The sequence below is a fragment of the Panthera uncia genome, chromosome C2 (genome assembly GCF_023721935.1).
Source record: "Panthera uncia isolate 11264 chromosome C2, Puncia_PCG_1.0, whole genome shotgun sequence".
NCBI classification, from domain to species: domain Eukaryota; kingdom Metazoa; phylum Chordata; class Mammalia; order Carnivora; family Felidae; genus Panthera; species Panthera uncia.
This window is the reverse complement of record NC_064810.1, coordinates 77,738,678-77,764,246: the sequence shown is the minus strand read 5'-3', so window position 1 is coordinate 77,764,246 and position 25,569 is coordinate 77,738,678. Positions and strand designations below refer to the sequence as shown.

At 47.7% G+C, this 25,569-nt stretch overlaps 1 protein-coding gene and 1 long non-coding RNA gene across 7 annotated transcripts in view; one reads left to right on the top strand and one right to left on the bottom strand.

Moving 5' to 3' along the window:
- Positions 1 to 25,569, top strand: part of LPP (LIM domain containing preferred translocation partner in lipoma) — a 679,983-nt gene that overhangs the window by 37,426 nt on the left and 616,988 nt on the right. The window contains exon 1 of one of the 4 annotated variants that reach the window (XM_049629515.1): positions 18,686 to 18,862. The exons of the other annotated variants lie outside the window; for them this stretch is intronic. The gene's annotated coding sequence lies outside the window, so the exon portion shown is untranslated. Of the gene's footprint in view, positions 1 to 18,685; positions 18,863 to 25,569 lie in introns of those variants that run through there. 4 annotated transcript variants of the gene reach the window in all.
- LOC125921840 (uncharacterized) lies at positions 1,096 to 25,569 on the bottom strand. Of its 3 annotated transcripts, XR_007457510.1 has the most exons (4): positions 25,265 to 25,438; positions 17,654 to 17,829; positions 13,212 to 13,536; positions 1,096 to 1,795 (listed from the first exon to the last, which is right to left on the bottom strand). It is a non-coding gene; the product is annotated as an uncharacterized LOC125921840 (long non-coding RNA). The 3 variants fall into 3 exon arrangements; XR_007457511.1 differs by lacking the exons at positions 1,096 to 1,795; positions 13,212 to 13,536 and adding an exon at positions 16,097 to 16,759 and having other exon boundaries at positions 17,054 to 17,829; positions 25,265 to 25,441; XR_007457509.1 differs by lacking the exons at positions 1,096 to 1,795; positions 13,212 to 13,536 and having other exon boundaries at positions 16,097 to 17,829; positions 25,265 to 25,569.

The window sequence follows — 25,569 nt, the reverse complement described above, 5'->3', positions numbered from 1 at the left end:
TGCTGGGCCTTGGCTGAGGAGGGAGACCTTGTGAATCCGTTCAGTGTTTGCTCTAAGCTTGCTCTGTGCCCAGTGTTCTGGTTGCTGAGGAATCATGTGCTTCTGGCCCTTAAGGAGCATCCTACCCAGTAATTAATATCAGTCCCTGTCCACAAATATGCAGATCAGCATTTAGTTTAGCAGGTTAGTTATCCATGTATATGGTGATACTTATTTATGTATTGCTATTATTTTTTAATGTGTATTTATTTTTGAGAGAGACAGAGACAGAGCGTGAGCAGGGGAGGGTCAGAAAGAGAGAGGGAGACACAGAATCCGAAGCAGGCTCCAGGCTCTGAGCTGGTGGCACAGAGCCCGACATGGGGCTTGAACTCATGAACCACGAGATCATCACCTGAGCCGAAGCCAGATGTGTAACCAACTGAGCCACCCAGACTGAAGGGGCACCAGTTCTTCCAGGGGAACCATTTTGTTCATAGATTGTGAAGAGGATCTGGGGTCTTAAGGGAGGGGTTGGGAAAATTGGGGTGTCGTGAGGACGCTTGGGGGCCTTGAAACAGAAGCTTTTTAACAAGAGGCAAGGAAATACTGAAATATTTTAGCAGCGCGTGTGACCATATCTCTGTGTACTGGTGCCTTGCGGCCTTGTATTGGGTGTGCCATCGCCTTTCATGTCACCAGTGTAATAGTTGATGTGCACCCAACGCACAAAGGAGAGAATGACTGGAAAAGCCTCACGGAGTCAGTGATGTGGAGCTGGGTCTTGTGAGATGAATAGGAGTACGGTAAAGAACTTTCTAGGTTAAAGGGAGAACATGAGCAAGAGCACCAGCATGTGAAACAACATAGAACTTGACTGACTGAGGGATTGGGGCCTAAAGGATTTTGTGCTCAGGGGACTGTGAGTGAGCGCAGTGGTACCATTGAGCAGGGAGGAAGGAGGTGGGGCCGCATGTCCATTTTATCCCTCTCACAGGGGAAGGGGAAGGATCTGGACAGATCTGGACCGGGAAGGAGCAGGCATGTTTTATCTTCATTTTTATTTTATTTTTTTTATTTATTTTTTGATTTTTTTTTTTTTAACGTTTATTTATTTTTGAGACAGAGAGAGACAGAGCATGAACGGGGGAGGGTCAGAGAGAGGGAGACACAGAATCCGAAACAGGCTCCAGGCTCTGAGCCATCAGCACAGAGCCCGACGCGGGGCTCGAACTCACGGACCGCGAGATTGTGACCTGAGCCGAAGTCGGACGCTTCACCGACTGAGCCACCCAGGCGCCCCGCTTCATTTTTATTTTAAATAACAGCTGCCAGGTGCCAGGTGTCACTCAGTTTGCTCGCATGGTCTCTGATCTCCCAGCAACCCCATGAGATAGGGATTTTCATCATTCCCTCCTCGCACAGGTTAAGTCAGAACCAGTGTGGGGCTTGCACCGTATCACACAATGACGTGCACAGGCTTTGAACTCTAACCTGTCTGACTGCAAAGCCTGAACGCTCCACTCTTACGCCATGTAGCCTCTGTGTCCGATGAATTCGCAGTGACATCTATGAGGAACCGGTGTTTTTCTTGCATCGAAGTGTAATGTGTAACAGCAAATGGGGCCATTGGTGTCTTCTTCTGCAAAATGAGGACCGGAGAGTCCTTGCTCCGAGCAGTGGCAGAGCTCAGGGAAGAGGAAGCCTCGGCTCAGGTGCCTTCCGGTCCCCTCGACAAGACCACTGGTGGAGAGACGGCTGCTGCGGTCTATCTCCTCCTGTCCCCGAGCCTTCCACTTGACCTTCACTCTTCACTCTGATAATGACAGAGATAATATGGTGATCACATGGATGCTGCATGTTTCTGGTCTTGTGACAGGGCTTTCCCAGAGTAAACCAATAATACTGTTCCTGGTTAGGATGTGGCCTGTCCTGTAACTTCAGGGAGAGAATGTATCAGTTGTGCTGATGATAGTGAGTGTACTATTTGAGTTCTGGTACCCCACCCCAACAGTAAAAACGGGGAAGATAAACAAGATCAACTGAGAGACGGCGAAGCATGATGGTCACGAGCATCGACCTTGAGCCAGATTGCTTAGGTACACTTGTCAGCTCTGCCACTGTCTAGTTCTGTGTTAACGGGCCTCAGTTTCCTCATCTGTGAAATGGGAATAATGATAATGGTACCTACTTCATAGGGGCTCTTGGGAAGGTTAAATGAATTAATATTTGCAAAGCGCTTAGAAAATTGCCTGGCATAGGACAAGTGTTTAAAAAAATTTTTTTTAATGTTTATTTTAGTTTTGAGAGAGAGGGAGGCACGGAGTGTGAGTGGGACAGGGTCAGAGAGAGAGAGAGACACAGAATCTGAAGCAGGCTCCAGGCTCTGAGCTGTCAGCACAGAGCCTGACGCGGGGCTCAAACTCACAGACTTAAGATCATGACCTGAGCCAAAGTCGGATGCTTAATCGACTGAGCCACCCAGGCACCACCCCCCCACAACCCCCCGATAAATGTTTGTTAAACAGCAACAGCAAAATTTTATAAACTGACCCTGCTTTTCACTGCCACTTAAGGTATTACATGCCACGATATGTTAGTGTTTTCTGGTTTTTACTTTAATACATGGCTGGTGAGGGCATAAGTCTGTGCATGGTCTGGGGGGAAACTGGTTGTGAGGGCTGCTTTGCCACAAGAGTTTTACTGGCCCTGGAGAATGTGTGGCTGAGAAATACTAAGTGGAACAAGAATTTATCTTTTGCTGGTAGGACAGAGTTTGGATTAAATGACATTTGCAACAGAGTTTATCTGCTTTTAAAATTTTTCCTTGGCGTATTTTGCAACCTGTATATCAATAGCTTTGTTTAGCTGGATCAGTCAGTGGGTAATTTTTTGATTTGGCTTTAAAAAGGGGGGTTGGGGCGCCTGGGTGGCTCAGTCGGTCGAGCGTCTGAGTCTTGGTTTCAGCTCAGGTCATGATTTCACGGTTTCCTGAGTTCGAGCCCTTCCTCAGCCTCTGTACTGATGGAGGAGGGCTGTTTGGGATTCTCTCTCTCTTCTTCTCTCTGCCTCTCGCCCCTCCCCCCGCATAATAATAAACAAACAAACATTAAAGAAGGGGGATCACATAAAGAGAAACAGCAGAAGATTGGGATTTTGACCAACAAGATTTAAGGCTGTGCTTTGCCTCTCGTGTACTGTGTCCCCATGGTCTCCAGCCCTCCAGCCCCCTACCCCGTCTCAGGGCCTCCACACATCTTTCTTGTTCTTATTGTTCCTTTCCTGCTAAATTAGGGTGCTCGCTGCTCATCTTAGGGGTCTGTGAGTGACCCTCCTTCTTGGTCGATTAGCCACAGAGTTTTGGAGGAGGCTTTTTTTTATGTTTATTTTTGAGAGAGAGAGAGACAGAGATAGAGACAGAGAACGAGCAGGGGAGGGGCAGAGAGAGAAGGAGACGCAGAATCTGAAGCTGACACAGAAGCTGTCAACAAAGAGCCTGACGACGCGGGGCTCGAACTCTTGAACCATGAAATCACGACCTGAGCCGAAGTTGGGTGCTTAACCGACTGAACCACGCAGGCGTCCCTGAAGGAGGTTGTTTTTCCATCGGGTCTGTGGATGGTGACCCTGATCAACAAAAGAAACAAATGGATCGTCTTCATTGTTTTTTTTTCTCTAACTTGGCAACTGTGTCTCTAAGAAGTCCTCATTTCACCTCATTTCAGCTTCTTACCTTTTGTAATCCCTCCAGTATTTCTGTGTTTCATATTCAAAAAGCAGAGTGAAACCAGATAGTTGTTACCATGGAGCTCTTGGAGGTTGGGTGGGGTGGAGAAGATTTTCACTATTGAACTCGAACTCATGTCTGTACAATAAGGCACGCTTTCTCTGTGCTCTCTGTAGACGGGTGATTAAGTCTCCAACCACACCATCCCCCGGGCGTGGTCACACCCTGACCAGCATTTGTAAGGCTTCACTTTGTAGGCAAACCTTACGGTGTGATCACTCTCGGAAAACCTAGTTGTGTTTCTCTAGGAAAATCAGAGTGAGCACACCTTCTGTGGTTTTTGAAGGGAGAAGGGAAGGACAGTGATGTTGCAAATTAAAATACCGATGTTTTCTTGCAGGGTTTTTCTTGTTACGAATGTGTGCGTGGAGACATGATTGAAGCTTATAACGTTACAAGGTCGTATGGCATATAGTGATAATACAGGGAGACTTCTGGGGGACCCCTACTTCTGTATAATATTTTAGTGTCTTTATTAGTTTGAGTTGTACAGTGAGTCTACGAGATATGCAGACTATATAAGGTTAAATTCTTATGGTGGGGGAAATGGAAGCTCAGAGAGGTGAAGTGGTCTGCTTGAGATATATGTGAGTGGTCATCTTATTTTTTTTTTAATTAAAAAAAATTTTTTTTAGTTTTTTGAGAGAGAGAGAGGGCGAGTGAGAGCAAGAGAGAGAGAGGAAACGAATGGGGGCAGAGGGAGAGACAATTCCAAGCAGTCTCCACGCTCAGTGCAGAGCCCAATGCGGGTCTCAATCCCACAACCCTGGGATCATGACCTAAACTGAAATCAAGAGTCGGACTCTCAGCCGACTGAGCCACCCAGGTGCCCCTTAAGGAGTAGGTCTTCTGATTAGTGTTTGACAGAGTTGTTTTGCTCTAAGAAAATGAGAGAGACTGACAACATTTGTGATTTTTGAAGGAAGAGAAGAAGTTGAGAAGGAATGGAAATGAGGCTGTTTGTATTCATATTAAACTCAACCGGGGCTCTGGTTCAACATGACTCAAGATTGGAATTTAAAATACAGTTGATAGAGGGAAAGAAACCATGGAGAGTTCATGGATTTTCTCAGTGGAGGACAGACAGTCCATCCATCCATCCATCCATCCATCCATCCATCCATCCATCCACCTATCCATGCATTCATCCTTCTGTCCATCACCTATCCATTCATTTCATCATTTTTGTTTTATGTCAGGTTTATAGTGAGCCAGCTTCCATGCTGAGCCCTGATTCATCATAGTTAAATCAGAATGACATGTGGCTGTTGAGGATATAAGGTATGGCCAGTTCGAATTGAGATGGGCTGTAAGTGTGAAACATTCATCAGATTTCAAAGGCTTTATAGAAAAGAAAACATAAAATACCTTACTGATAAATTTTATGTTCATTACTTATGAAGTGGTAATATTTTGGTTACATGGGTTAAATGAAGTGTATCATTACAATTAGTTTGTCTTGCTGTTTAAAAATATGGTTTGTGCTAGCAGATGACAAATTACATTTATGGCTTGCCTTATATTTTTGCTGGACAGCACCGTTGTGGAAGCCTGTCGTCTAGTAGGGGAAGTAAGACACACACCCACGTGTCCTTCTCGGACGACGTGCAGTTTCCCCTTTCCTTCTCTGTCTTGCCTTACCTTCTTTGGGCTTCTTAGCCCATTTCAGTCTGACAGAAGCTGTTCTCACCCAGGTCTGTGGGGGCCAATTCATTTCTTTTTACCACTGCTCTGCTCTGGCCTCTGTGGTATTGTCACTGTTGACCACTCTTGCTTCCTTCATTCTTCCCCTGCCTCTCTGGCCTCTCCTCACAGCTGCTTTGCTGGCTCCTGTTCTCTGTACATCTCATACGTGTTCGTATTGTAGCTCTGTCTTTGGCCACCTGCATTGTCTTTGTGCTCATGGGTCCCAGGGGTTACGTTCAATTTAGAACTCCTGAGCTTCAGACCCACGTAGGTCAGTGCCTTTTGATCCAAAAGGCAGTTGGACATGTTAAAGTTACCTCAGACTCAACTTGTCTCAGCATTGTCACCCTGGCGAATGATATCACCATCTATCTACCCAATCACCCAACCTTGGAAACTGGGGCTCACTCTGGGTGGCTGCTCCCTTCCCCTCGCCTTTCTGTCTCTGATCTTACTGAGTCAACCATGGTGGACTCCTACCTGCCCTTCGCTGTCCTGCTGCCTCAGTTCCAACCCTAAGCATCTTCTGCCTGTGTGGTTTAATTATTCTCACCTTCTTCCATCCCATTCTCTGTCCTTCTTCCAGAGTGACTTTCCAAAAATGCAAATCCATTCATGCCAGATCTCTGTTTTTAAAATCCTTGGAGGATTTCTTCATTCTGGGTAAGATCCACAATCCTCTGCATAAGCTAGAAGACTTTTTGTAATTTGGCCCCTGCCTCTTTCCATGATCATCTCATGAACCTCTGAGACAGATCCTGCATTCCAGGAATATCCATGGGATTCTCCGTAGCTTCCATGACTTTAACCTGCACTGTTCCCTGGGGAGGACATTGCTCCTTTCCCCAGATTATCACAGTAGCGCCCATGTGCCTTTCAAGATTTTGCTCTGAAATCAACTCTGCTTGGAATACACCTCTAACCCTTGATAACTCCACTTCCCCCATTTCCAGCTATTTATCGAAGTGGGTTGCATTTCCTTGAGATCAGGGCTCATTTCTTTTATTTCTGTATCATCAAGTCCAAAGTAGGTGTGCAAGAGATATTTGCTGAATGAATAAATGCCAAATAATAAAGGGTAGAGCTAAGTCATTATAGAGGGTATGATGGAAATTCTAGCTAGGTAGGCATGGGAGCAGGGGAGGCCCCAGGAGAGGTGGCATTTGAGCTCTGCCTTCAAGTTTGGTGGCATTGGGTTGGGAGGATACAGAGGACACCCTGGTGATGACCATCCATGTGCTGTGTTCTACAAGACACAAGAATACAGAATAGGCCCCTCCCCCAGTCAACACTGTCATCACTAGAGTAAAAGAAGGAGGGCGGTCTTAGGAGTCCGTCTAGGCTAATGTGTGTCTTTGGTCCTCAACTTGGTTATATAACTCAGCACAGCCTCCTTCCCCCCAGTACACAGCTGGCATGGCAGGCAGGCACCCCATCCTTGCTGGGAACTGCCCTGGGGAAAGGAATACAGAATGGTTGCTTGTATTTTCATCTTTACTTCTCCTTTGGAGCTGTCTTTCTGGATAGTAGAGAGGTGACCTCAGCAGCTGGAGACAGGAAAGAGCAAAATGAGTCATCTCAGGCCCTAATGAGGTGCATGAGGGACCCTTCCTGGGAGGGTCAGGTGAGGCCGCACCGTGCCCGGGGTGAGTTTTGCCTTGGGGCTCTAGGCGGCACCGGAGCAGAGCTGAGCTAATTTTACCCACAGGAGCTGACTGTGCTGAAGGGCAGGGCTTATGACATTGGCCTTATCATTCTGTGATGCCCAGAGAGCTCCCAAGGTACAGTCCTGTTATGTAGGGGCTGATTTTCCTCCTCCAGTTTAATACATTTTTCCATTAGGTGTGCATGTCGGCAAGCAGGATGCTGAGGTGCAAGGAGCTTCAGATTTGGTGGAAGGCCACGGACCTGGATTTGGATCCTGCTTCCACTCCTTGCTTACTAGCTGTCTGACCTGGGCACGTTACATGATCTCTCCGAGTCTCCGTTTCCTCATTTGCAAAGTAGGGCTTATACCTGTGTCCTAAGATTGCTCTCGGTTTCCACACCAGGCGACGCTTCGCAAGCGGTCACTGTTCTGGCTGCTTTATTCTTCGTGAGTCATTGAATCCTCTAAGCCCGCCTATGAGGAAGGTATGATTGCCGCCTCTGTTTTATAAATGAGGAAACAAGGACAGGAACAGACATTTCTGGAGGCCTACTCTGTGGGGCTGCACAGAGCAGATGGGCTATAGGTCTGCAGCCGGCATGCCTTTGAGGCACTGAACTAGTCGGTGGCAATTCTGGGAAACAAAGAGGTCAAGCCAAGAATTCTCAGGAGAGAGTCAGCAGTTATGCTGTAAACACACTTAGTTTTATAGGAGCTAGACTTTGTGTAGTTCTGATTAGCTTATGACCTGCTATTTATGTTCCTTAGGTCTGTTACGCTCCTTGCCGTAAAGTGAGATACATTTCTTCCCTTCACAGAGGCAAGGGGGAAGGTCTTAGGTACAGACAGACATAGGTCTTACGTGAGCAGATCACGAAAGAGAGGAACGGATCATCAGCTAATTGATCTACTGTCCCCCCCCCCCCCCCGCCCTCCTACATCTTCAGGCTTGAAGGGAAGGAAAGACATTCCACATCATTAAGTGGAAAGGGATTCATTCGGGGGAACAGATGCTAACAAAACTGTTAGAAAGGCTGGAACAGTGGGAACAGGAGGCTACATCAGCAGCTATTGAGTTTAAGAATTTATTCCACCACCACAATCTGGGGATGAGGAAGAGGGGATAGGAAGCCACTGCTGGGCCTCTAGACTTTTCTCAGCATCCTCCCGGCTGGTGGTAGGATGCTGGCATACCACATAGGGCTGTGTTTTGGCTCTTAGCACCCCAGAAGGTGCTTGCCAGTAGAAATAGAGGCAGGACGCTTTAGCTTCACTTCTACCCTCTGGGTCTCACACAAGTATATCTTCTTGCTGGACATGAATTCACTAGCTTCCAGGGAGTGTGGGAAATGTAGTTCTTAGCAGTCTGCTTCTGCAGTGCAGGAAGGGTCTTTAGAGATGGAGAGGAATTCTGATGAGCCCACTGAGGGAATGTATCTGCCATCTACACACTCTTGGGAGTCATGCCCTGGGCAGTTGTCTTGTTTATATAATTTGTTCACGAGTGTTTATTACACACTTCCTATGAGCCTGACACTGTGCTGGATTGGCACTGTGGCAGAGAAGTCATGGATTCTTCCACTGGGAGTCCTTGCTGGGAAGAGAATGGCTAAGTCAGGTGCATGATAAGACTACAGGAAGCTTATGACTGACATGCTAGAGAGCGGATGAGCTGATTTGGAGAAGAGAGATGGCTTCAAATGCACTGAGAGGTAAGGGAGGTTTCATGTAGGGTGACCATGGTTGGGTCGTTCTCAGCTGGGGGCAGTGACTCCTCCCTAAGGGGCAGTTGAAAACGTGGTGGGGTGTTTTTTTTTTTTTTTTTGTCATCTCAGAGCTGGAGGCAAAACACTATTGTCATTCCGCGGTCAGAGCTCGAGACGCTAGATGTCCTGTAATACGTGAAACACTGTGGACATAACTGCCTTTCTTCAAAGGGCAGTCTCCCTCCTGTTGGGGGTGACCAGTAGGCCTTGAAGGACATGCAGGATATCTATATTTGATCTTGGGCTGGGGAGGGTAGCAGGTCAAACAAAGGTAACAGTGCAAGCTAAGAGTTTGGTCTGAATAAAGCAAAGGATGTGGGGGCGCCTGGGTGGCTCAGTCGGTTAAGCATCCGACTTCGGCTCAGGTCACCATCTCGCGGTCCGTGAGTTCGAGCTCCGCGTCGGGCTCTGTGCTGATAGCTCAGAGCCTGGAGCCTGTTTCAGATTCTGTGTCTCCCTCTCTCTGATCCTCCCCCGTTCATGCTCTGTCTCTCTCTGTCTCAAAAATAAATAAACGTTAAAAAAAAAAAAGCAAAGGATGTGTGCTGAGTGGCAGTAGGAGGGAGTTCATGGTGAGAATAGAAGGTTGAGTCCAAGTTATTGAGAAACCTGGGATACTAGGTAAAGCACTTGGACTTACTCTCTTGCCGTTGGGAAGCCTCTGACGATATTAGTGCAAAGTACCCGGAGCAGAAGCCTCACCTCCTCCTACCACTGGCTCTCAAGTAGATACCGGTGATGCCTTTTGAGTGAACGAATGCTCCAGGCAAGTCGTTTACAGAAGTTGGGCCAGGTGTAGGCTCCTGTGGTCCCAGGCGAGCCTGGCAGTCTGCGTGTGGACTCGAGACTACACGGCAGCTTGCCACACGCATCCTGTCTCCACATCGCACGAGACATGGTGCTCAGTGGTATTGCCTACACTGCGGAGGGAAGCTGATGTCTTAAGCACCTTGAAGGAGAGCGGGAGTCTTAGACTGCCCTCCGCATTAATGCTCTTGCATTTCAAACTTCTTAAAAATCGCCTGTCCCTCCAGCAGTTTGCCGACAAGCTTCCTGTGCCGTGACCGTGACCGTGACTGTGACCGCAGTGGCTCTTGGGGAGCCGCTTGCTGGTCTGTGTGGTCATGCCGCCACGTGCTGCCCTGTAGAGTTCTGGGGGCCCTTTGACGTTCAGATCAGTCCTCCTTCCTTCTTTCAGGATGAGCTTCGGGGGTTGGAAGGGAAAGCTCGGGATGGAACTGACCAAAGACGTGTGCGAGACACTACCTTGGTAGTGCCTCTCCACGGTTTCATTTCTGAAACCCTTTGGAGGAGAGAAATGGGGTGTAGATGTGTGGGATGGCCTTGGGGTCCTCATGTTATGGTCCAGAGAGGGAAAGTGATTTGTGCAGGGGCACACAGCGAGCTAGCCACAAGACAGCTCAGCACCTTTATAGAAGGGTTTTGATTGCACTCTGCTGCTGGGGAGAATGGGTAGTGACACAGGCTCAGGAGCCAAGGGCCTACACTGGGCTATAGGCTCAGCTACTTACTATATTATGGACCCTTAACTTCCTTATTTGTAAAATGGGTGTCATGGTCATATCTGACTTTAAGCATTTATTTATTTATTTATTTATTAACATTTATTTTATTTTTGAGACAGAGAGAGAGAAAGCATGAACAGGGGAGGGTCAGAGAAACAGGGAGACACAGAATCTGAAACAGGCTCCAGGCTCTGAGCTGTCAGCACAGAGCCTGACGCGGGGCTCGAACCCACAGACTGCTAGATCGTGACCTGAGCCGAAGTCGGATGCTTAACCGACGACTTTAAGCATTTTTAAAGACGGGGCATGTGAGGGCCACCTGGGTGGCTCAGTCCGTTGTTTCCAGCTTTGGCTAGGTCATGATCCCGAGGTTTGTGGGTTCGAGCTCCACATCGGGCTCTGTGCTGACATCAGCTCAGAGCCTAGCACCTGCTTCGGATTCTGTGTCTTCCTCTCTCTCTGCCCCTCCCCTGCTCATGCTCTGTCTGTCTCTCTCAAAAATAAGTAAATGTTAAAAATTATTTAAAAAGATGGGGCACATGAAAAGATTTATTGACGACAAAGAATACGGTAGTATTTCTTCTTATGATGTGGATGTTTATGCACTGGAAGTTGGTGGGACCAACTGTAGAGAAAGAATGGGGCAATAAAGACTCTGTTGACCACACTCCAGTCACAGAACACTCTCAAGTGATCCACTTCCCCATTGGACAGTAAAGAGATTTTTCACTCCGATTTGGAGGCACAGAATAAGGGGGGGGGAAGCATGGCCAACTCTTGGGGTTGGGAAGAATTGGGGGTACATTCTTGACTGGAGCCAGGGATTCATGTAGCAATATAATGGGAGATGTGTCTGGAAAGATGGGTTGGGGGCCCGTCCTTGAAATCCCGAATGCTGGCCTTGGGGCAACTGGATGTTATTTTTTGTGAAACTCAGATTACTAGTTGGGATCAGATGGGAGTGCTGGGATGACGCAGGGGTTAAGCTGGTAGCAGCTTCAGGATGTGCAGGGAGCCCGGGACAAAACTCAGGCCACAGACAGGGAATCATGCATTTGGAGCATGGGATGGGATGATTCCCAAGTTATGGGTACATTGAAGTTATTTTCCGCAGTAGTTCAACTTGTTACTTGAAATTATAAAAATGATAAAGTTTGATATAGGTTCACAGCTGAGAACTTTGACAGAGTTTCATACTCATTAACTTCCTCGGCTCTATACAGCATTAAGGGCAAGTAGAAAGCGGGATTGTTCTCATCCCCATTTTACAGTTAAGGAAATTGAGGCTCAGAGACAGATGGGATTTTTCAAGCCCCTTCACTGGTCGGTATGGAAGCCGGAAGCTGGGATGCCAAGTCTAACGCTTCCTCCTGTGCCAATGACCTGGGTCATTTGTTTTCCCAAGCTTGCTTTCTCCACCCTTGACTGTCTTGGTTGACTTTCTTGAAAGCCTAAAATGGCCTTGGGTTTCAGAGTTTCCTGAGACAAGCTGTAAAATTTTTCAGAGATGAGCTGTGGGGCATTTGGGACACAAGTATTTTCCTCCCTCTGGCTCTTTATTGCTGTCCTGTTGTTTGCTCCGTTTGGAAATGTCCACGAGGGTGTGGAGCCCTGGTCACTTCTGGAGCATCTTCTTTGCTCTGGACACAGCAGTGCCTCTTTTCCATCTGTGAACTTAGATAAATTTATAGATGAGAGGATCACAACACAGTATTTATTGCAACATTCTAGCAAGCAACTTATTATGCATATTAGTTCTCATAAAAGCTTTATTAGGTAGACAACCATATTGTTTCCTGTTTTAAAGATGAGAAAACTCAGATGGATAACTTGCTTGCCGAGAACACAGGTCTTCAATAGATTATAATCCAAGTTTTCTTAAAAAAAAATTTTTTTTTGTTAATGTTTATTTTTGAGAGAGAAAGACAGAGCATGAGCAGGGGAGGGCAGAGAGAGAGGGAGACACAGGATCTGAAGCAGGCTCCAAGCTCTGAGCTGTCAGCACAGAGCCTGGCGTGGGGCTCGAACTCACGGACTGTGAGATCATGACCTGAGATGAAGTCGGATGCCTAACCGACTGAGCCACCCAGGCTCCCCTTCTTTTTTAATTTTTTTAATGTTTATTTATTTTTGAGAGAGATAGAGCACTACTGGGGGAAGGGCAGAGAGAGAAGGAGACACAGAATCAGAAGCAGGCTCCAGGCTCCTAGCTGTCAGCACAGAGCCCCACGCGGGGCTTGAACCCACAAACCGTGAGATCATGACCTGAGCCGAAGTCGGACGCTTACCCAACCGAGCCGCCCAGGTGCCCCTATAATCCACGTTTTCTGATTTGAGAACTCTTTCTTCCCTGCTACCCTGTGTATTCCCTGTCTCACTGATAGAATTACAGAGCTGCTTAATTAAGGAGGTAGAGCTCGTGTTGGAGGCTACCACCGTCAGAGCTGCGAGGTACCATGAAGAGCTCAGAAGGCTGCTGGTGTTCAAGCTGTGCTTTCCTGAATCACACAGCACTACCGGACTCCAGAAGTGGGGTTGTGGTTGGGGTGCTTGGTGGAGCATCACAAGAGGGGAGAAGAACAGAGGGAGCCCTGGAGCCTGGCCTCACCAGCTCTGTTGTTACCTACTTTCCAAGTAAGCACCTGCAGAGCATTTTGTTTAAAGGAAAAATGGCTGCCGGGAAAAAAGAGTTTGAAAACTACTGTGCTAGCCCAGTGCATGCGTTCACCAAAGCTGAGAGACGGAGTGGCTTTGTACAGGTCACACTATGAGGGGTTCTGGGGTTCCCCCCACCTTTTTCAAGGAAGCATTCTGCCTACCTCTTCCTTTGGGCCTTTGGACTCCTGGCTTCAGGTTCAGGGTCCTGCAGACTCGGAGAAGGGGCAGAAGCTTCAGGCTGCCCCATGCACATGATCTTTGACCTGCGCCCTTCATCTTGGCTGGGTCTCCTCTTCAGACCTTGGGAACCTCACTGAGGTTAGTTCCATTTTTGTGAAGAGTAGAGTGGAAATGACAGCTAGTATTGTGTTACTTCCCTGGCCCAGCCTTCAAAGACTTTGTCTAACTGAACACATGTAAGTATGGAGGGTTCATTGTGTGCACAGTGCTGAGAACACAGGCGAGGCTCCTGACTCCAAGGACCTTCTGGGGAGACAGAAGCAGATAAGAAACACTGTCAGCTGTTTTTGTAGAGAGTTTTATTTGTTATATATATGACTGTCCTCTGTGATAGTTATATGAGGATGGTTTCATCTTGTAGAAATGGGATAGGGAGAGTCTGGACAATAGGAAAGAAAGTTAGAAATTGACGAGCGCATTCTGGAGTTGAAAGGGGTTGAGTCTGTACTGGGAGTTAGTTAATCCTGGCCTCTTCCACTTACTATCTCTGGGTCTTGCCCAGTTTCCTTTTTCTTTAAGGCTCTATCTTCTCATCTGTATAATAAGTGAGACTGCCTGGCTCACAGGGCAGCTGATATGACCAGATGGCGTAATGTATGTAGCCTGCTTAGTATAATGCTCAGCACAGAGTAAACACTCATTACATTATAGTTGTTTTGTTGTTATTATTGGCCGGTGAGGAGTCAAGGAGACCATATATGTTTTTATTTTTATTTCTTTTTGTTTTTTAAGTTTATTTATTTATTTATTTGAGAGAGACAGAGGCAGAGCGAGTGGAGAAGGGGCAGAGAGATGGAGGGAGAGAGAGAGAATCCCAAGCAAGCTCCTTGCTGTCAGCATAGAGGCAGCAGACACGGGGCTCGAACTCAGGAAACCGTGAGATCACGACCTGAGCTGAAACCAAGAGTCGGACGCTTAACTGACTGAGCCCCCCAGGTGCCCCCAAAGAGACCGTTTTCAAAAACCTGATCCATGGTGTGCTCAGAGCTTTGCTTCTCAAAAAACCAGTCTGCATTCAGAAATAGAACCCAACCTAATCACCTTAGGCTACGATAATTATCTGGCTTCGGTTTATCTTGCTGAGTCACCTCTTTTCGTCTCCACCCATCTGCCCACCTCTCCCACTAGTGGCCTACACATTGCTGGTCACTGGACATAGGTCTTCATGGCTTGGCCTCACATCCTTCCTTTTGCTTGGAATGTCCTTTGTCACTGTGCCCGTCTCACCCTCTTTGAATACCTAGCCTGGAAGTCTGTGCCTCCCATTGAGGATACCCTACTGAAGTCTGAACTTATGGAGTAGGCCACCCCTCGTTCCACGTTGTGTCTCATACCCCTTTGCTGCACCGTCCCTGGGGATTCAGGCACACACTCTTAATAGGTATGCACACACCTCTGTGATAAATTTATTTAGTGCCTGTCTCCAATGTGAAGCACAAGGAAGGAGATGATAAGGTGCAAACCAGGAAATAATCATCACTGAGCTGTGCGCTCATCAGCCTTGGGCATGGATTTCTGGGGCAGATCTGGCCCTTTCCATGCACGACGTTGATGACTTGGACCTTTGCAGACACTGAGGCGCCTGATGACCAGCGTGTTGGCAGGGGCCTGAAGGACAGCAGACCAGTGACTGTGCTCTCCGAGCTTCCTGGGTCCCCTCCGCCCCCACGTGATCTGCAGCAGGGGCTCTGGTACGCAGGCACACCTCTCCATTGCCTGGGCTGCACGCATTCCAGGTTGAGCCTCTGTGAGATGTGTTCGGATGTTAAATGGTTTGCTGATTTCCATCTTTTTGGTGTCTGCAGCTTGAAATACCCTGTGTCCTTAATTAATTCATGCTTGGGAGCCTCCTCAGTGCTCTCTGGTAAATAGCTCGTTCCTGTACGTTTATTTCCCCGTGGGCTTATTGCAGAGGGACTGGAGCCTGTATTTCTAACAACTTCTCCAAGGAGAACGTCGTAGGTCATGTTTCCGGAACTGAGACTCTCGGAGGGTCTTCCAGACATCCCTCTCTCCATTACCTCCTTTCGGGCCGGCATTCGCTTGTAGCTGAAAAAGGAGCACTGTCTTGAGAGTCCTGTTGGCACATGCGACTTGGCGGCTGAAAATCTGACAGTTGATGCTGAGGTTCAGCTACCAGTGAGAAGCACACAGACAGAAACCTGTAGAACATCAAATCATTTCCCTTTCGTTCCCAGAGCCTTAATGTTTCTTTGTCTCGAGGATGACCTCACTGCTTTTTTGTATTTGTAATGGAATGCACAGTCATTTACAAGTAATCACACAATAATCCCTTACACTTTTGGAATGCCTTCCCGTTTTCCAGAGGGTTTTAAGTCTCATTATCTCATTTGATCCTCGTAACTGCTCTGGGAGGAGGCAGAAGGGCTATTTTAATCCCTAATTTTCAGGTGTAGAAACTGAGGCTTAGGAAAGTTAAAGTTGGCCAGGGGTCATACAGTTAGTACTTAGCAGAGTTGGAACTGTTAGTCGTCTAACTTCTAAACCAGCGTTCCTCTAATTACTTACTATTGGTGTGACTTTAGGAATATACTTCGCCTCTCTGAGCCTCAGTTTTCCTGTCACGTAATTGGGTACAATACTCCCAGTGGAGTTGCCAGTAGGGATTAAATGAGACTGTCTGGGAAAACATTTATCAACTAGTAAAGCATGTTGCTAATGTGAGGCATCATTGCTGCATGTGCCCTGACTCCAAGCTGTGCCATCAGAACTGCAGCACAAAAGAACATTTTTTCCCCCGATTTGTAAAGACAATGAAGTCCAGAATGGTGCCGGGGTAGTTAGTGTCCAGAATGGTGCCGGGGTAGTTAGTCAGGGATCACGAGCTCCCAGCCCTGCGATCAGCAAGCTGGCACTGCTGTCCTGCCTGCAGGCTGCTTGGTTATTATTCTGAGAGCGTTTGAGTTGGCAAGGCCCTCTTTTCCTGCAGAGCTCTCTCTTAATGTTCCTTGGAACAGCCATGTGTCCTGGAGACAATGCTAGGTCTGGCAGGACAGGAGACCAGGAATGGGGAGTCGGGAATGGGATCCACATCCCTGAGCTCTGTCCACAAAGGGTGGGAATGTGGCCGAAGAAATGGTCTCGAAGATGTCTCTCCTCTCATTTCTCAGGGACTGGGATTTCACAGGGCACGTCTTGTGAGTCCACAAGGCCAGGGGTCCATGTGCAGAATAGACTGCTTAGCAATAGTTCTTCCTGGAAAAGCCTGAAAAGGATGGATTTCAAGGTGGTACCAGATACATTAGGAGCGAGCAGGGTGATATGGTCAGGAAATGGCCAGAGTGACTGAGGGTTGAGATCTTGGGCAGCTTTGTTTCTGTATCCGGATTCACCCACAAAAATTCCAAGCCAATGGAACAGACATCGGTTGTTCATATGGTTCGAAGAGGCAGAATGAGGCACGGGAAAGCCAGGAGCCGGACTTGGTTTCCATATAAGGAAGAACTTTCTGTTGGAAAGATGGAATTTGCAGCTGTAAGAGATGATGGTCGCCACCTCACTGGAGATGTCATGGACACCGGCGGAGGGGGGGGTTGGGATTTATAATCAGGTGGGACGTCGGGCTTAGTGGTCTTCTCTCCTCTCAAGATCCCAGAGCCAGTGGTTCGCAGTGGTCAAGAGGAAGAGAGGCACACATACATTAAGGAATGAGGGGCCCTTTTGTGAATATGGAAGCTGGTCTCCAAGTGCTATTTTGCAAAATGGAGGGTAGACATAGACTCTTTGTTCTTGGTTTTCATACCTATCCCTGTAGTCTGCTTACTCCGCGGTTTCCAGAGTTCCCAGGCCATCTGTGGGCAGCTATTTTCCATGGAATGTCTTTTCCCTCTGCTGGTATGTTCCTGCTGGAATATTGGAAGGGGCTCTGAGCTCCTGACAGGATGACAGTCTTTCTACAGAACCACAAGTCACAGGGCTCCATGTCCAGTCTTCTCAGTTACAAACGAGGATCATCCTTTTACCCTCCTCAGGCTGCCTCTGGGACCTCTGGGGAGGACCGCAGTGGCCGGAATTCTGTGCTGAGTTATGGTCCTGGCATGTGCCAGAAGGTTCTCTGATCCTGTTTCCCTACCTCATTTAATAATCACTTATATTTGTGTTCATTTATTAAACACGCAATAAATAAGAAATGCTTGCTGCTTTTCAGGTATTTATGGCATGTTCGCCAAAAGATAAAACAAGTAATCAGAATAAGTGTGCTGTGACTATTTGGATAGACCAAGTAGAAGCTGCTTTTAGCACACGTAGTCGGACAGTTTTGTGATATTGACCCAGTTTGTAGATGAAAGAATATAAGCCCCAAGAGAACTGATTTTTCCAAAATCTTAAGGAGTGGGCTGACCTGGGTTTAGGGCTTGGGTGCCTTGGCCCTCTGAGTAGTGCTGTTTATTGCTTGAAGATTCCCCCGGGGATGAGAACTAGCAGCCTCATGGTTCAGGGCAGGAGGTGGGTGGTGATTCTGGAAAACTGGTACATGGCACGCAGAAAGCCTTTGCAGCCAACAGTAGAACAGGATCCCTGTAAGAAACAGAACCACTGGGATGAGTAGACCCCCCCCTCCCCTTCACCGCCATTTTCCCCCGCACCCCATCTCTCTCTCCTTTCTCTTCTGCTAATTCAGTCTGGAGTCCTTTTTAGACCAGATCCATTCCTGACTGTACTGGTTCAATTTAGTTGAAACACTCAAACACTTCTCAGGACCTTCTGATGGGAAGTAATCATACAAATTAAATTGGGCATTCGGCCCTCCTTCCCCCTCAACAGTGTTCTTCTGAAAGTCTGGTTTTATTCTGGGTTTCTGTGCCTGGTATCTGTCCTACGAGTAACTCATGCGAAACTACGTTCCCAGGAGGATTCTTGGCCCAAGGGAGTCCGGGAATTGGGGCCAAGGGTGGGGATTATTTTAGGGCTCATCTGCCATCAGAAGACTTGTGGATTGGATTCTTGGTGGCCGCTTAGGGTACATCTCCCCCAGATACCACCCTCCTCCTCTGAATGAATAGATTGACTCCATAAATGTCAGTGCCTTCTAGATGGCCCCATTCCTCAGGTGAATTCAAAGTCTTGCAAAACAGTCACTTCCTTGTTTGGACTGGGAGCCTTTTTCCTGTAACAGTCAGCCTGTGCAGATTGAGACTCTCCTTCTTTTGGGGTTAATCATCTACTCCGATTAAGGAATTCTGTCATAAGTGGGGGCATGTTCTTCAAGTGCCAGAGGAGAGAAGGGTGAGTTTTCTGACATCCTCTAGCCTGCTTCTCCATATATGGAAATGTTTACCCACCACACTGATCTATTGGAAGAGGAGGAGGTGACTCAGGGTTTAGGAGAAGCAGGATTTGAATTCTTGTTTCCAGAAACAAAGTCGCCCCCTTCCCCCCTCCCCCCTGCCGTCCCCTCCATTCCTTTGCCCCTTGTACTGGAAGCTGAGGAGAGAATGTTTCAGTGCTGTTCCCCTCGGGCCTTGGGACCACCTCCTTGCAGTGGGACTCAGGGTGTGTGAGAGGGAGTGAGGGCCAGCGGAGGGCCAGCTGCCTGTGGGGCCCGACTCACGTGAGTACATCCTTATTGACAGAGCGAATGGCCTTTCTGCTCACAGACCTGGGGCTTGCAGGGTGATGGGACATGTTGCTGGGAGCACTGGCCACTTTAATTTGGGGTGTGGACAGCTGCTTTCCCAGGGGAGCTCTTCTTTCTGTGGGATTTGGAGGCGGACTCTGCCCGAGGGAAAATTCTATTTGTATATGAAAAAAATATGAAAGATATTTCCTCCCACCTGAGGCCTAGCCAGAGTTGGGTAGGAAGGTAATTTGGGAGTGTTGTCGTCTGTCTGTCTTCTAGGGTTAGAGCAACAAGCCTGAAGGACGTTCGTGGACACTTGGGGAGGGGTAGTCTTAGCTTGAAAAGCAGAGTTATGGTTGGCCTTAAGGGCATAAAAATGTGGCCATATATGCAGCATTTGCATGGCATCCACGGTCTGGAATAAATACCCAGTGTGCAGGACGTTGTGTGGGTTGGAAGGAGTCTTAGAGATGATTTGGCTTGTCGGCCTCCTTTTGCAGCAGGACGGTGGGCAATGCAGGGCCTGGGAGCTAAGCTAACTCACCCTGCAGGTACAGGGCTGATTAGGTGGGATTAGAACCCCCGGGCTTCTGGTTCTCCATTGTTCTTCCTTCCGCTACAGTTCAGCTGCCCCTGCAGGCAGAGGTGGAGAAGAGCGTGCCCATTTTGCAGATGAGGAAATGGGGACTCTGGATGCCAGAGTTGCCTCCACTTACTGATCTGATTGGTGAGACTGAGAACTAGCACCTAACTGCCCCAGTTCAGACCTCTTTCTGTCAGGTTACATGGGCTTTTGTTGTTTGTAAAATTTTCTTTTTTTTTTTTCCCCCTTTTTTTGCTTTCTACTTATTCTGCTTTTGGTCATGTGAATGTTATTTGAATGTGGGCTGCTGCCTTCTGACCTGCTTTGGCTTCTAGATCTTTTTCTTTCCTGATTTCCTAGAAGGGAGTGATAGCTTGTCCAAAATGCAGAACCGGGGAACAGAGACCCCTACTTCAGTTTCTCCCAGAGGGTAGAAGTTATGCACAGACCTTGAAAGAGACTGAGCAGGGAGGGCTTTCTTGCTTAGCTGTCAGAATGCTGCAGTGTAATTCCCATCGAAAGGTGAGCTTGACTCTGAATGGATTTTATACACAGGCACAGACACATATTATAGACAGACACACACACACACACAGACACACACACTCATAGGCATATACATAGGTGCACATACATATAGACACACACACAGGCATACACATGGTTACACATACACATAGACGCACACTCGTAGACCCACACACACATACACACACTTCCTTGCCTTGATACAGCTTTAAAGAGAGACTTAGAGGGCACCACCCTCTCTTAACAGCCCGCCAGATGTTACACGGCCATGAGTAGTTCTTTGCAGTCAGTTTGGGTTCTGGTGAACCTGGGGGCACTTTTCTTCAATTCAGGGAAGACACTGGAGATGTGTCTCGGGGAAGCACTTTCACGCCGGTGGCATTAGGCGGTGGATCCTAATAGCTCAGGGAAGTGCTCGGAGACCCAAGTCTGTCCAGTGTTGAAGGGAGGCCAAGCAGTTCCTTAAGCCGCTCTAGAATGCCAGGGAGGCAGGACCCCAGGACCCTGTGCACAGCCTGTCTCCTGCTCCATGACGGTGGCTGGCCTGCGTATAGCCCTGCTCGCCGGGTGGGAGGCAAGAAGGCTTGGGATTGAGGCAACAGGGCTTGGGGTCCTCCCCCACCTGCTATGGTGGTGACAGACAAGGGCACCAAGAGGTTAGGGTTGGTGGTGCAGGTGTATGGGCTGTTACTGTTCGGAAGGAGAACTGCCATGAATTGATTGCTTTCTGAATGCCAGGCATTGGGTTAAGCACTTGACCTAAATCATTGAGTCACTATTATCCCCACCCATGAGTAGGTGCTGTTTGTTTTTTTTTTTTTAACTTTATTTTTAATTTTGGTAAAGTACACATTTACCATCTAACCATTTTAAATGTACAGCTCCGGGGTGTTACTTGTAGCCACCTGTCCTGCAACCCGTCTCCAGAACTCCTTTCATTCTGCAAAACTGAGCCTCTGGACCTACTAAACACTAACTTCCCCTTCCCCTTCCCCTCGGCTCTGCCAAGTGTCCTTCTGCCCTCTGTCTCCATGAATTTCTAGGCACCTCACATTAAGTGGGATCTTACAGTATCGATTCTGTTGTGGCAGCCTTATTTCACTTAGCATAATGTCTGCAAGGTTCATCTGTGTTGTAGCACGTGACAGAATTACGTACGTACACACCGCATTTTGTTGACCCACTTAGGTGCTGTGTTTTACCTTCTTTTTATAGAGGAAGAGCCTGGGGGGTTGAGCTGCCCAAAGTCACGCAGTCGGCAGTGGAGCTGGGATCTGAACCCAGGTTGTGTGACTTCAGAGTGCGTGTGGTCAGGGGGAAGGGGATATTTGATTTTAGTTGGCAAGAGTGTGACAAACTAGGGTGGTTCTTAACTGGATGGTGATATCTCCTCACACCTTGCTGTGACATTTCAGTAACTGAGTGTTCCAAAGGACTGTACATGGGTATTTCCTTCCATTTTCTATCGGTCTCTGTGAAGCTTAAACCCAAATGTGAAGCCCACCTGTGGCGAATGGTATGAGATGTATGACTCTTCTTTTTTTTTTTTTTAATTTTTTAAATGCTTGTTTATTTATTAAAAAATTTTTTTAGTGTTTATTATTGAGCGACAGAGAGAGACAGAGTGCGGGCAGGGGAGGGGCAGAGAGAGAGGAAGACAGAGAATCCAAAGCAGGCTCCAGGCTCTGAGCGGTCAGCACAGAGCCCGACATGGGGCTAGAACTTACGAACTGCGAGATCATGACCTAAGCTGAAGTGGGACACTTAATTGACTGAGCCACCCGGGCACCCCAAGACTCTTCTTTTTTGTAATCCTTGTCCTTTTCCTTCACCTTATTTTTCCATCTCACTCCCCAGTTTTCTCACCATAAAAAAATCATGAATTATATGCATTTCTGTTAGGTACTTCAGAGCAGATCCTTTAGGGAACAAGACAGAGTATATAAATCAGTTACATGCTATCAGGCGTTTTGTTATTACGATGTCTAAGGAATAGCAGTGGACAGAGATTGCAGCTGTGATTTTCTGACCTGGCTCTGTTGCTGACCCAGTGTTTCACTTGGGTGATGCTGCTTTCTGATCTCAGTTTTCCCACCTGTAAGATGGGACCGCCGTTGACAACAGGGAACATTCTGTCTGTGCTGAGCCCACATGGGGTGTTCTACATGATCAATCTCCTTCTATCCTCCCAGCCCTCCTGTAGCCGGGTGCTGTTAACCCCATTTTACTTGAGAAAAGCGAGGTCTAGAGAAATGGGAACACTTTCCTAAACTCCTACAGCTCCTGAGTAGCAAGCATTACTGATCGTCAGTCATCCGACTCCAGAGCCCAGGACGTTATCCACAGTGCTGGGCGACTTGCCTTTAGCAATTGGTAAGGTTTCTGTCACTGGTGGTATGTATTCATCTAATTTTATTAAATGTTTATTGGATTCCCACCTATGTGCTTCATACTGTTCTGGGCACTGATCCAGCCCTGGGTTTAGAGTGAAGGAAAAGACACATGGAACAATGATTCCTTGGACCTTTACATTCTAGTTAGGGTGTGTGGAGAAGGTAGATAATAAATGAACCTGTAAATAGGAGGGAATGATAAGTAACACTTAGGAGTGTTCACACAGGGCACTAAGATGGTGAGTGAATGGAGGAAGGGATCTGGGAGGTGATGTTTAAGCTGAGGTCTGAATGACAAGGAGTCAGCCATGCAAAAGTCAGGAGGAAGAGCCATGCAGAGGGCGCGGTCGATGCCAAGGCCATGGAGCGGGAATGAGTTTGCGCTTGAGGAATGGAAAGGGCCCACAATGCTAGGAGGTAGTGGGCGGCCGAGGAAGAAGCATGCCAGGAGGGCAGGGAAAGGGCTGCTGGGTGTAAGTAAGCTAGATCAGGGGCTTGACCCGAATCTAGGGGTGATGGGGAGCATCATTCAGCTCGCTGTCAGGGGGATGGATTGCAGGGAGTGGGGCAAGGGTAGAAGCAAGGGGGTCAGGAGGAGACTCTTGCCGTCAGTAGGCGAGAGGTGGTGGTAACTTTGATTAGGGTGGTGGAAATGGGGCCAAAGAGAAGTGACTTGGCTCATGACATGTTTTGGAGGGATTGTCTACGGGACGTCCAGGGCAGTTTCCTTCAGGGTAGTGTGAAGGTCAGTGGGCAGGAATCTGGGAGACCCTGATGGAGGTGAAAATGTGCAATGCGGGAGGTGGGGGGTGCAGAGACTTGCAGCTGATTCAGACTAAAGAGTCTGTGTGCTCCCTGCTTTGGTTTCTAACCTTGAACTTCTGGCCGGGGAACAGAGGGCAGGGGCTTCCTGCCTCTGACTTCCTGGCTGAGAGCTGCTGGAACGCCCCAAAATAAGCCCTGCAGAACATGCCGCTTCCTTTGCTCTCCTTGGGTATTTGTATAAAGCATTCTTTCCCACCAAGAATACGGAACATTCAGAGTGATGCTGACTTTGTGGGCCGTATTTAACATATTGTTTTCCCTTGATGGGTCATCCAGATTCTTGCCTCTTGCAGATTCCCTGCTAGGAGCCTTCAGCCACCCTATTAGATGGGAATGGAAGGCTTGGGGTGGGGGGCGGGGCATGGAAGAGCTGGGGCTTCAAGGCCCCACCTTGGCTTGAGGACCGTGGTCCAAGCGTACCTCCCAAACCTCCTCTTTCGTTTACGTTTGATTTCACACTTGGCAGTCCTCGCCTCCCCCTCTGTGGTTCCTTTAAATGGGATGGGCTTTCCTGTAAATCCCCCATGTTTCAGTGGCGTGGAAGAACTGGTCTCAGAGAAGTTCGATGATTGGTCAGTGTGAGGTTGTGTCTGAGTCAGGCTGGGAATCTAAGATTCGTGACCGAGCCTGTGCTCTGGCCACCGGGCCAAAGTGACTCCACATGAGACCTCATGCCCTGGGTGTCTCATGGCAGTCCTATACTGCACTGGGCATGAGCCGGGAGATGCTCAGAGATCGTATTCTGAATCACCTGAAATTCACTTCTGGGCATCTTCACATGCTCCTCTTTGAATAGTTTGCCGTCTGTATTACCATTTTTTTTTTTTAAACTCTAGCATTATCTCTTAAAAGCAGTGTTTTGTTTTTGCTCATTTGAATTTCTTTTAAAATCTCTTTCATATTGCCCATTCATTTAGTCAACAAACATTTATTGAGTTCTTACTGTATGCCAGGCATTGTGCTAGGTGCTGGGGACTGATTCAAAGATAATTTGGAGGCGTATGGAAGGGGAGTGGATAATTACAGCACAGTGAGAGAAGTGCTATAATAGAGGGATATGTAAAGAGCTAGAAATAGCACTATGAATAACATCTCTGAACAAATTGCCTTCTTTTTTCCTTTTGGATTATTCCCTTATGTATATTGCCCAAAGTGGGATTACTGGGTCATTTAAAAGATGAAAACAATTTGGCACAAAAGGATGTAATGACTTGCCTGGGGGAATACAGATCAATTTTCAACGGGGGCGGGGAGGGGGGGATTGTTGACAGCTCCAGTTTTAGATACTTTACCGGGAGGATTGTGCCGTTTTTATACCACCTCTGTCATCATGGTGGCTTTCAGGGGGAGTACCTATTCTAAACATGTCAGGCTGCATGTAGAAACACATATCCTTCTATTTAATTTCACAAATTAGTTGTTAATTCTCACAAGAACTCTTAGATATATGAGTAGGATGGTTCCTTCCATTTTACAAATGAAGAAATTTAACTTCTCTAAAAGGAAGGGACTCGCTCAGGGTTCCATTGTTAATTCTTGGAGAATCCAAAAATCAAGTGTATTTTGATTCTATGACTCCTGTCCTGCTCTCTGTACTCCGTTCAACCACTTCGGGTGCTTGTGCCCCAGCTAGGGCTTGGGAGTCATTTGATGAGCTGTAGGGATTCTTCTCAAGGAGGGCAGAATCTACTAGAAGAGGTGTAGAAGTTCAGACCTCCAGAGGGGCCAGTGTTCCTGTGTATATTGATCAGAAGGGACCTGACCCCGGCCCAGATCCTGGAAGGTGAATGTATGGTGGCCTTAGCACGATAGCACGGGACCCCAAGTAGAGCTGGAAGCATCCACTGTTCTGCTTGGAAACATTGTTTTCCTAGTATGTTCAGATGTGTGTCCCTGACTGTAAATTTCTTTATTTTGCCATTTAGAAGTAAGAACTCATGCCCTTGGTCCCTGGCCCATCATTGTCAGACAGCAATGCCTGTCCGCTGTGAGGCTTTGGCTCGCTCATCCCTAAGACACCCATGGTTCCCTGCCATTTTCCAGACATACCCTGCTTTTTCTCACCTTCGTGCTTTATCTCATGCTGTTCTCTTAGCCTGAGGGGTCCTCCTCTGTCTTCATCCAGAGACCTCCTGTTCCTCTTAAACACTTCTGCCTGGATGGCCACCTTCTGACTGAGGTGACCTGTGATCACCATCTATTCTCCACCGTTCACACTGCCCCATACTAGAAAGGATCTCTCTGTTCTCTCTTCTGCTAGCTCGCATCACAATGGGCTGTGGGGCAATAGAGTATATGGCTCTATGGTGATTCTGAGCATTCAAATCTTGGCTGTGGCACTTCTAGCTGTGTGATCCGCCAGGTCAGTT